This window comes from Clupea harengus, chromosome 5, assembly GCF_900700415.2.
Source record: "Clupea harengus chromosome 5, Ch_v2.0.2, whole genome shotgun sequence".
Classification (NCBI taxonomy): domain Eukaryota; kingdom Metazoa; phylum Chordata; class Actinopteri; order Clupeiformes; family Clupeidae; genus Clupea; species Clupea harengus.
The window spans coordinates 31,577,535-31,586,861 of NC_045156.1; the positions used below are offsets into that span (position 1 = coordinate 31,577,535).

Below are 9,327 nucleotides of genomic sequence, written 5' to 3' on the forward strand. Positions count from 1 at the left end.
GTCTCCAAATGGAGGCGTGAGTTCGAATCCCACTTCTGACATGGCCTTTTGACTTCAAGCTGCAATATCCAAACCCATTCCGAGGAAGTAAACGTGACAAAAGACTCCAAAATGGATGCTACTGAGTCTGGCTAGCTAGCTTTGTGCATTAAGGTTGACAAGGCCTCCAAAGAAGAGCTGCCGGGTTGATTAGAATGTTTGAAAAATACAGTAAGCTCTCTGCCCTGTTCACTCGACCGACCACTGTCACCTGCTGCTGAGCTGAGGATAGTTCCCTTGGAGTTTACAAAAGACCACGTTTTCAAGCGCTTTTGGAGGTGCCGGGGAACGATCCCGGGACCTCATACATGCGAAGCATGCGCTCTACCACTGAGCTACATCCCCAAGCTGCAAAGCTAATGGGGGTTGTCCAGAGAGAAAGGGCTTATTGCAAAAAGCTCAGCAGCGTTTGCGTTCCAGTTTCAGACAAAAGAAACATGTCACTTGGGGCACATCGGTGTGCCTAAAGGGGGTATAGCTCAGTGGTAGAGCATTTGACTGCAGATCAAGAGGTCCTAGGTTCAAATCCTGGTGCCCCCTCAGAATCTATCGCAAACTGGGTGTGTCATCGCACGCACAAAGAGTGTGATAAATGCCACCTGCTCTGCTTTTCGAGGGAAGCCATCAGGTTCGGTTTCTCCATCGTTTGCAACTTAACTGTTCAACCAGAAATCAAATAAACCCAAGAGCTTTCGACCAACAAGGTTGGAGCTGTTTGTTCCCTTCTGTTCAAGTCAGGATGGCCGAGCGGTCTAAGGCGCCAGACTCAAGGTGGTGTACCTTCCTCAGTTGAGGGATTTCTGGTCTCCGAATGGAGACGTGCGTTCGAATCCCACTTCTGACATGGCCTTTTGACTTCAAGGTGCAATATCCAAACCCATTCCGAGGAAGTAAACGTGACAAAAGACTCCAAAATGGATGCTACTGAGTCTGGCTAGGTAGCTTCGTGCATTAAGGTTGACAAGGCCTCCAAAGAAGAGCTGCCGGGTTGATTAAAATGTTTGAAAAATACAGTAAGCTCTGCCCTGTTCACTCGACCGACCACTGTCACCTGCTGCTGAGCTGAGGATAGTTCCCTTGGAGTTTACAAAAGACCACGTCTTTAAGCACTTTTGGAGATGCCGGGGAACGATCCCGGGACCTCATACATGCAAAGCATGCGCTCTATCACTGAGCTACATCCCCAAGCTGCAAAGCCAATGGGGGTTGTCCAGAGAGAAAGGGCTTATTGCAAAAAGCTCTGCAGCGTTTGCGTTCCAGTTTCAGACAAAAAAACATGTCACTTGGGGCACATTATTGAGCCTAAAGGGGGTATAGCTCAGTGGGAGAGCATTTGACTGCAGATCAAGAGGTCCTAGGTTCAAATCCTGGTGCCCCCTCAGAATCTATCGCAAACTGGGTGTGTCATCGCACGCACAAAGAGTGTGATAAATGCCACCTGCTCTGCTTTTCGAGGGAAGCCATCAGGTTCGGTTACTCCATCGTTTGCAACTTAACTGTTCAACCAGAAATCAAATAAACCCAAGAGCTTTCGACCAACAAGGTTGGAGCTGTTTGCTCTCTTCTGTTCAAGTCAGGATGGCCGAGCGGTCTAAGGCGCCAGACTCAAGGTGGTGTACCTTCCTCAGTTGAGGGATTTCTGGTCTCCGAATGGAGGCGTGGGTTCGAATCCCACTTCTGACATGGCCTTTTGACTTCAAGCTGCAATATCCAAACCCATTCCGAGGAAGTAAACGTGACAAAAGACTCCAAAATGGATGCTACCGAGTCTGGCTAGGTAGCGTCGTGCATTGAGGTTGGCAAGGCCTCCAAAGAAGAGCTGCCGGGTTGATTAAAATGTTTGAAAAATACAGTAAGCTCTCTGCCCTGTTCACTCGACCGACCACTGTCACCTGCTGCTGAGCTGAGGATAGTTCCCTTGGAGTTTACAAAAGACCACGTCTTCAAGCTCTTTTGGAGATGCCGGGGAACGATCCCGGGACCTCATACATGCGAAGCATGCGCTCTACCACTGAGCTACATCCCCAGTTGCAAAGCTAATGGGGGTTGTCCAGAGAGAAAGGTCTCATTGCAAAAAGCTCTGCAGCGTTTGCGTTCCAGTTTCAGACAAAAAAACATGTCACTTGGGGCACATCGGTCTGCCTAAAGGGGGTATAGCTCAGTGGTAGAGCATTTGACTGCAGATCAAGAGGTCCTAGGTTCAAATCCTGTTGCCCCCTCAGAATCTATCGCAAACTGGGAGTGTCATTGCACGCACAAAGAGTGTGATAAATGCCACCTGCTTGGCTGTTCGAGGGAAGCCGTCAGGTTCGGTTTCTCAATTGTTTGCAACTTAACTGTTCAACCAGAAATCAAAAAAACCCAAGAGCTTTCGACCAACAAGGTTGGAGCTGTTTGTTCCCCTCTGTTCAAATCAGGATGGCTGAGCGGTCTAAGGTGCCAGACTCAAGGTGGTGTACCTTCCTCAGTTGAGGGATTTCTGGTCTCCGAATGGAGGCGTGTGTTCGAATCCCACTTCTGAAATGGCCTTTTGACTTCAAGCTTTAATATCCAAACCCATTCCGAGGTAGTAAACGTGACAAAAGACTCCAAAATGGATGCTACTGAGTCTGGCTAGGTAGCTTCGTGCATTAAGGTTGACAAGGCCTCCAAAGAAGAGCTGCCGGGTTGATTAAAATGTTTGAAAAATACAGTAAGCTCTCTGCCCTGTTCACTCGACCGACCACTGTCACCTGCTGCTGAGCTGAGGAAAGTTCCCTTGGAGTTTACAAAAGACCACGTCTTCAAGCGCTTTGGATGCTACTGAGTCTGGCTAGGTAGCTTCGTGCATTAAGGTTGACAAGGCCTCCAAAGAAGAGCTGCCGGGTTGATTAAAATGTATGAAAAATCAAGTAAGCTCTCTGCCCTGTTCACTCGACTGACCACTGTCACCTGCTGCTGAGCTGAGGATAGTTCCCTTGGAGTTTACAAAAGACCACGTCTTCAAGCGCTTTTGGAGATGCCGGGGAACGATCCCGGGACCTCATACATGCAAAGCATGCCCTCTACCACTGAGCTACATCCCCAAGCTGCAAAGCCAATGGGGGTTGTCCAGAGAGAAAGGGCTTATTGCAAAAAGCTCTGCAGCGTTTGCGTTCCAGTTTCAGACAAAATAACATGTTACTTGGGGCACATTATTGAGCCTAAAGGGGGTATAGCTCAGTGGGAGAGCATTTGACTGCAGATCAAGAGGTCCTAGGTTCAAATCCTGGTGCCCCCTCAGAATCTATCGCAAACTGGGTGTGTCATCGCACGCACAAAGAGTGTGATAAATGCCACCTGCTCTGCTTTTCGAGGGAAGCCATCAGGTTCGGTTACTCCATCGTTTGCAACTTAACTGTTCAACCAGAAATCAAATAAACCCAAGAGCTTTCGACCAACAAGGTTGGAGCTGTTTGCTCTCTTCTGTTCAAGTCAGGATGGCCGAGCGGTCTAAGGCGCCAGACTCAAGGTGGTGTACCTTCCTCAGTTGAGGGATTTCTGGTCTCCGAATGGAGGCGTGGGTTCGAATCCCACTTCTGACATGGCCTTTTGACTTCAAGCTGCAATATCCAAACCCATTCCGAGGAAGTAAACGTGACAAAAGACTCCAAAATGGATGCTACCGAGTCTGGCTAGGTAGCGTCGTGCATTGAGGTTGGCAAGGCCTCCAAAGAAGAGCTGCCGGGTTGATTAAAATGTTTGAAAAATACAGTAAGCTCTCTGCCCTGTTCACTCGACCGACCACTGTCACCTGCTGCTGAGCTGAGGATAGTTCCTTGGAGTTTACAAAAGACCACGTCTTCAAGCTCTTTTGGAGATGCCGGGGAACGATCCCGGGACCTCATACATGCGAAGCATGCGCTCTACCACTGAGCTACATCCCCAGTTGCAAAGCTAATGGGGGTTGTCCAGAGAGAAAGGTCTCATTGCAAAAAGCTCTGCAGCGTTTGCGTTCCAGTTTCAGACAAAAAAACATGTCACTTGGGGCACATCGGTCTGCCTAAAGGGGGTATAGCTCAGTGGTAGAGCATTTGACTGCAGATCAAGAGGTCCTAGGTTCAAATCCTGTTGCCCCCTCAGAATCTATCGCAAACTGGGAGTGTCATTGCACGCACAAAGAGTGTGATAAATGCCACCTGCTTGGCTGTTCGAGGGAAGCCGTCAGGTTCGGTTTCTCAATTGTTTGCAACTTAACTGTTCAACCAGAAATCAAAAAAACCCAAGAGCTTTCGACCAACAAGGTTGGAGCTGTTTGTTCCCCTCTGTTCAAATCAGGATGGCTGAGCGGTCTAAGGTGCCAGACTCAAGGTGGTGTACCTTCCTCAGTTGAGGGATTTCTGGTCTCCGAATGGAGGCGTGTGTTCGAATCCCACTTCTGAAATGGCCTTTTGACTTCAAGCTTTAATATCCAAACCCATTCCGAGGTAGTAAACGTGACAAAAGACTCCAAAATGGATGCTACTGAGTCTGGCTAGGTAGCTTCGTGCATTAAGGTTGACAAGGCCTCCAAAGAAGAGCTGCCGGGTTGATTAAAATGTTTGAAAAATACAGTAAGCTCTCTGCCCTGTTCACTCGACCGACCACTGTCACCTGCTGCTGAGCTGAGGAAAGTTCCCTTGGAGTTTACAAAAGACCACGTCTTCAAGCGCTTTGGATGCTACTGAGTCTGGCTAGGTAGCTTCGTGCATTAAGGTTGACAAGGCCTCCAAAGAAGAGCTGCCGGGTTGATTAAAATGTATGAAAAATCAAGTAAGCTCTCTGCCCTGTTCACTCGACTGACCACTGTCACCTGCTGCTGAGCTGAGGATAGTTCCCTTGGAGTTTACAAAAGACCACGTCTTCAAGCGCTTTTGGAGATGCCGGGGAACGATCCCGGGACCTCATACATGCAAAGCATGCCCTCTACCACTGAGCTACATCCCCAAGCTGCAAAGCCAATGGGGGTTGTCCAGAGAGAAAGGGCTTATTGCAAAAAGCTCTGCAGCGTTTGCGTTCCAGTTTCAGACAAAATAACATGTTACTTGGGGCACATTATTGAGCCTAAAGGGGTATAGCTCAGTGGGAGAGCATTTGACTGCAGATCAAGAGGTCCTAGGTTCAAATCCTGGTGCCCCCTCAGAATCTATCGCAAACTGGGTGTGTCATCGCACGCACAAAGAGTGTGATAAATGCCACCTGCTCTGCTTTTCGAGGGAAGCCATCAGGTTCGGTTACTCCATCGTTTGCAACTTAACTGTTCAACCAGAAATCAAATAAACCCAAGAGCTTTCGACCAACAAGGTTGGAGCTGTTTGCTCTCTTCTGTTCAAGTCAGGATGGCCGAGCGGTCTAAGGCGCCAGACTCAAGGTGGTGTACCTTCCTCAGTTGAGGGATTTCTGGTCTCCGAATGGAGGCGTGGGTTCGAATCCCACTTCTGACATGGCCTTTTGACTTCAAGCTGCAATATCCAAACCCATTCCGAGGAAGTAAACGTGACAAAAGACTCCAAAATGGATGCTACCGAGTCTGGCTAGGTACGTCGTGCATTGAGGTTGGCAAGGCCTCCAAAGAAGAGCTGCCGGGTTGATTAAAATGTTGAAAAATACAGTAAGCTCTCTGCCCCTGTTCACTCGACCGACCCACTGTCACCTGCTGCTGAGCTGAGGATAGTTCCCTTGGAGTTTACAAAAGACCACGTCTTCAAGCTCTTTTGGAGATGCCGGGGAACGATCCCGGGACCTCATACATGCGAAAGCATGCGCTCTACCACTGAGCTACATCCCCAGTTGCAAAGCTAATGGGGGTTGTCCAGAGAGAAAGGGTCTCATTGCAAAAAGCTCTGCAGCGTTTGCGTTCCAGTTTCAGACAAAAAAACATGTCACTTGGGGCACATCGGTCTGCCTAAAGGGGGTATAGCTCAGTGGTAGAGCATTTGACTGCAGATCAAGAGGTCCTAGGTTCAAATCCTGTGCCCCCTCAGAATCTATCGCAAACTGGGTAGTGTCATTGCACGCACAAAGAGTGTGATTAAATGCCACCTGCTTGGCTGTTCGAGGGAAGCCGTCAGGTTCGGTTTCTCATTGTTGCAACTTAACTGTTCAACCAGAATCAAAAAAACCCAGAGCTTTCGACCAACAGGTTGGAGCTGTTTGTTCCCCTCTGTTCAAATCAGGATGGCTGAGCGGTCTAAGGTGCCAGACTCAAGGTGGTGTACCTTCCCTCAGTTGAGGGATTTCTGGTCTCCCGAATGGAGGCGTGTGTTCGAATCCCCACTTCTGAAATGGCCTTTTGACTTCAAGCTTTAATATCCAAACCCATTCCGAGTAGTAAACGTGACAAAGACTCCAAAATGGATGCTACTGAGTCTGGCTAGGTAGCTTCGTGCATTTAAAGGTTGACAAGGCCTCCAAAGAAGAGCTTGCCGGGTTGATTAAAATGTTTGAAAAATACAGTAAGCTCTCTGCCCTGTTCACTCGACCGACCACTGTCACCTGCTGCTGAGCTGAGGAAAGTTCCCTTGGAGTTTACAAAAGACCACGTCTTCAAGCGCTTTGGATGCTACTGAGTCTGGCTAGGTAGCTTCGTGCATTAAGGTTGACAAGGCCTCCAAGAAGAGCTGCCGGGTTGATTAAAATGTATGAAAAAATCAAGTAAGCTCTCTGCCCTGTTTCACTCGACTGACCACTGTCACCTGCTGCTGAGCTGAGGATAGTTCCCTTGGAGTTTACAAAAGACCACGTCTTCAAGCGCTTTTGGAGATGCCGGGGAACGATCCCGGGACCTCATACATGCAAAGCATGCCCTCTACCACTGAGCTACATCCCCAAGCTGCAAAGCCAATGGGGGTTGTCCAGAGAGAAAGGGCTTATTGCAAAAAGCTCTGCAGCGTTTGCGTTCCAGTTTCAGACAAAATAACATGTTACTTGGGGCACATTATTGAGCCTAAAGGGGGTATAGCTCAGTGGGAGAGCATTTGACTGCAGATCAAGAGGTCCTAGGTTCAAATCCTGGTGCCCCCTCAGAATCTATCGCAAACTATACCATGAATTAGTAGAAGACAGATGAGTAACATTCCCCAGGACCTCATGTTCCCCATATGAAATCCACCTCTTATGGATTCTCCCATTTACACTTGTGGAGGACCAGAGACCCAGTATTACTCCTGAAGTAACCACTAATAGCAGCAGCTTAGACATTGTTATAACGGAGTGATATGATGTATACAGAAAAACAATAAACACAAATAAACAAGAAAAACAAAAAACAAGAAACAAAACAAAACAGATACACCTCTACTATGTTGAGCAGAATCTCTAACCCTCAGGGCGCTCCCGGGAGGTTAGGTGACGTTCAGACGACCAAGATTTATACACTTGACCCCCTCAGGGAGGCACGAAACCCTACTCAACGCTAGTGGTGGATCCTGGTAATGTTCTGAATGTTCTGAATGTTGCAGGGTGACAGGTGAATCCAGGTGGAGCATTCAGCGATCTTGACGGCTGTTGGGGTGGCAAGTACACTTGGTATGGTCCCTCCCACCTGTCGTCAGATCAGCTCTTTCTTTTGATGATTTTGATGAACACCCAGTTTCCCACCTTCACCTGGCCTTGTACCTGTGGAGACACAGAAAAAACTCGAACAGTATTGGGTTCTTTACATTCCCTAGTTTGTAGTATAATTTGTGGCACACCAAAAGTTGGTCTTATTCTTTTGCACAGTGCTTTTGCTACTGTGAGGAAATCTGGGGTTGAGCTGGGAAATACCTCTATCCATTTGGAAGACACATCAATTATAACCAAACAATATTCCAGCCCTTTGGCTTTGCTAAATTGGATATAATCCATGTGTATTACCTGGAAAGGATAATCAGGCTTGGGGAACTCGCCCCTCTTTGGCCTGAGGTTTCTCTGTGAGTTATGCCGAATGCATATTTCACATTGCTGACAAATTTTTTAATAAAATAAAATTTAATACATTTTTTTTAATTTTTTTTATTACTATTATTATTTTTTTTAATAGGTTATATGTTGTACAGTGTTTATGTACTAGTCTTTATACCCCTCCTGTTGAGGCATGGATATTCCCATGACTCAAAAAATTGCTGCCCATTTGTATAGAGCTCGCAACAGGATGGGTTTTCTATCTGGACTTACATATACCTCATCTTTCAGAGTCGCCCAGTTTTATCCAAATTTCCTTTTCACTTTTGGGTGCTTGTTGTTGTATGTTAACTACACCATCATCCTCTGTTCCCTGTGTTAGATACAGGCCAGCTGCCTGCTTGTCTGCTTTATATGCTAGGTAATAAAAGCATTAAGACTGCATGGGATACTTTAACGATGAGTTCATGAACCAGCACAATTTCTGCTGACGCGTGAACGGCCGATGCAGCCGCGAGCACTGCTTGTACACATGATGGTGTAGCACGAGCTACCGGGTCGAGTTGGGTCGAATAAAATGCGATGGGTCTCATTTTGCTTCCCCATACTTGAAGCAAAACAGACGTCATGAATCCATGTCTGGAGTCAACCATGAGCACGAAAGGTTTCGCATAATTTGGGAGAGCCAGTACTGTCGAGCTGGCTATTTTTTCTTTTGTCGCTTGAAAAGATTCTGAACCCTCTTTAGTCCACGTAACCTTATCGTGGGGTGCCATTGGTTGAGAGAAAATCATATCATGCATAGGTCTTACTAATTCTGCATAATTGGGTACCCACTGACGACAGTAATTACACAGTCCTAAAAAGGACATAATTTGTTTCTTAGTCTCAGGTTTAGGAGCTTCCAGTATAGCTTTCTTTCTTACCGTATTCACTGTGCGCCCGCTACCCGACAATGTGTGTCCAAGATATCTAACTTCTGTTTTCCACAGCTGCAACTATTCAACTCTCAGCATTTAGCCAATACTACCAACAATTATACCCTCCGTCTGCATTAATAACTTAGGGTCCCATGACCTGTGTTTAAGCCACGGGCTTGAATCAAATTGCTTGTCCGCTCAGTCAATTTTTAATTATGCAGTATCAAATAGTTTGCTTCTGACGACTACAATTCAACTATCTCCTTTAACGGCGTAGTTGGTTCCATATCTACCAAAAGCATTTCTGAATTTAAATAATATTACACTAATATGTGTAGTCTAACTATTCTTTTCATCACCTCTCCTTTTAAAATACAGCGTGTGTGTGTGTGAGAACGTGCGTGTGTGAGATTGAGTCCTCTGTTCCCCCTAACAGCCCCCCCTGTGCTTCTCTGTTTTGTCCCAACAGTCAATCACACAGGTTTGT

At 47.0% G+C, this 9,327-nt stretch overlaps 19 non-coding genes across 19 annotated transcripts; 12 read left to right on the plus strand and 7 right to left on the minus strand.

Annotated features, from left to right (window-relative positions):
- Positions 1-312: 312 nt before the first annotated feature.
- trnaa-cgc lies at positions 313-384 on the minus strand. Its single transcript has one exon. It is a non-coding gene; the product is annotated as a tRNA-Ala (tRNA).
- A 123-nt stretch (positions 385-507) lies between these two features.
- trnac-gca lies at positions 508-579 on the plus strand. Its single transcript has one exon. It is a non-coding gene; the product is annotated as a tRNA-Cys (tRNA).
- A 193-nt stretch (positions 580-772) lies between these two features.
- Positions 773-883, plus strand: trnal-caa. Its single transcript has 2 exons — positions 773-810; positions 838-883. It is a non-coding gene; the product is annotated as a tRNA-Leu (tRNA).
- Positions 884-1,152: 269 nt separating this feature from the next.
- Positions 1,153-1,224, minus strand: trnaa-ugc. Its single transcript has one exon. It is a non-coding gene; the product is annotated as a tRNA-Ala (tRNA).
- Positions 1,225-1,346: 122 nt separating this feature from the next.
- Positions 1,347-1,418, plus strand: trnac-gca. The gene has a single exon. It is a non-coding gene; the product is annotated as a tRNA-Cys (tRNA).
- A 193-nt stretch (positions 1,419-1,611) lies between these two features.
- Positions 1,612-1,722, plus strand: trnal-caa. Its single transcript has 2 exons — positions 1,612-1,649; positions 1,677-1,722. It is a non-coding gene; the product is annotated as a tRNA-Leu (tRNA).
- Positions 1,723-1,993: 271 nt separating this feature from the next.
- Positions 1,994-2,065, minus strand: trnaa-cgc. Its single transcript has one exon. It is a non-coding gene; the product is annotated as a tRNA-Ala (tRNA).
- Positions 2,066-2,186: 121 nt separating this feature from the next.
- On the plus strand, positions 2,187-2,258 carry trnac-gca. Its single transcript has one exon. It is a non-coding gene; the product is annotated as a tRNA-Cys (tRNA).
- Positions 2,259-3,032: 774 nt separating this feature from the next.
- Positions 3,033-3,104, minus strand: trnaa-ugc. The gene has a single exon. It is a non-coding gene; the product is annotated as a tRNA-Ala (tRNA).
- Positions 3,105-3,226: 122 nt separating this feature from the next.
- trnac-gca lies at positions 3,227-3,298 on the plus strand. Its single transcript has one exon. It is a non-coding gene; the product is annotated as a tRNA-Cys (tRNA).
- Positions 3,299-3,491: 193 nt separating this feature from the next.
- Positions 3,492-3,602, plus strand: trnal-caa. Its single transcript has 2 exons — positions 3,492-3,529; positions 3,557-3,602. It is a non-coding gene; the product is annotated as a tRNA-Leu (tRNA).
- A 270-nt stretch (positions 3,603-3,872) lies between these two features.
- Positions 3,873-3,944, minus strand: trnaa-cgc. The gene has a single exon. It is a non-coding gene; the product is annotated as a tRNA-Ala (tRNA).
- A 121-nt stretch (positions 3,945-4,065) lies between these two features.
- Positions 4,066-4,137, plus strand: trnac-gca. Its single transcript has one exon. It is a non-coding gene; the product is annotated as a tRNA-Cys (tRNA).
- A 774-nt stretch (positions 4,138-4,911) lies between these two features.
- trnaa-ugc lies at positions 4,912-4,983 on the minus strand. Its single transcript has one exon. It is a non-coding gene; the product is annotated as a tRNA-Ala (tRNA).
- Positions 4,984-5,104: 121 nt separating this feature from the next.
- On the plus strand, positions 5,105-5,176 carry trnac-gca. The gene has a single exon. It is a non-coding gene; the product is annotated as a tRNA-Cys (tRNA).
- A 193-nt stretch (positions 5,177-5,369) lies between these two features.
- trnal-caa lies at positions 5,370-5,480 on the plus strand. The gene is made up of 2 exons: positions 5,370-5,407; positions 5,435-5,480. It is a non-coding gene; the product is annotated as a tRNA-Leu (tRNA).
- A 466-nt stretch (positions 5,481-5,946) lies between these two features.
- Positions 5,947-6,017, plus strand: trnac-gca. The gene has a single exon. It is a non-coding gene; the product is annotated as a tRNA-Cys (tRNA).
- Positions 6,018-6,793: 776 nt separating this feature from the next.
- trnaa-ugc lies at positions 6,794-6,865 on the minus strand. Its single transcript has one exon. It is a non-coding gene; the product is annotated as a tRNA-Ala (tRNA).
- Positions 6,866-6,987: 122 nt separating this feature from the next.
- Positions 6,988-7,059, plus strand: trnac-gca. Its single transcript has one exon. It is a non-coding gene; the product is annotated as a tRNA-Cys (tRNA).
- Positions 7,060-9,327: the final 2,268 nt, after the last annotated feature.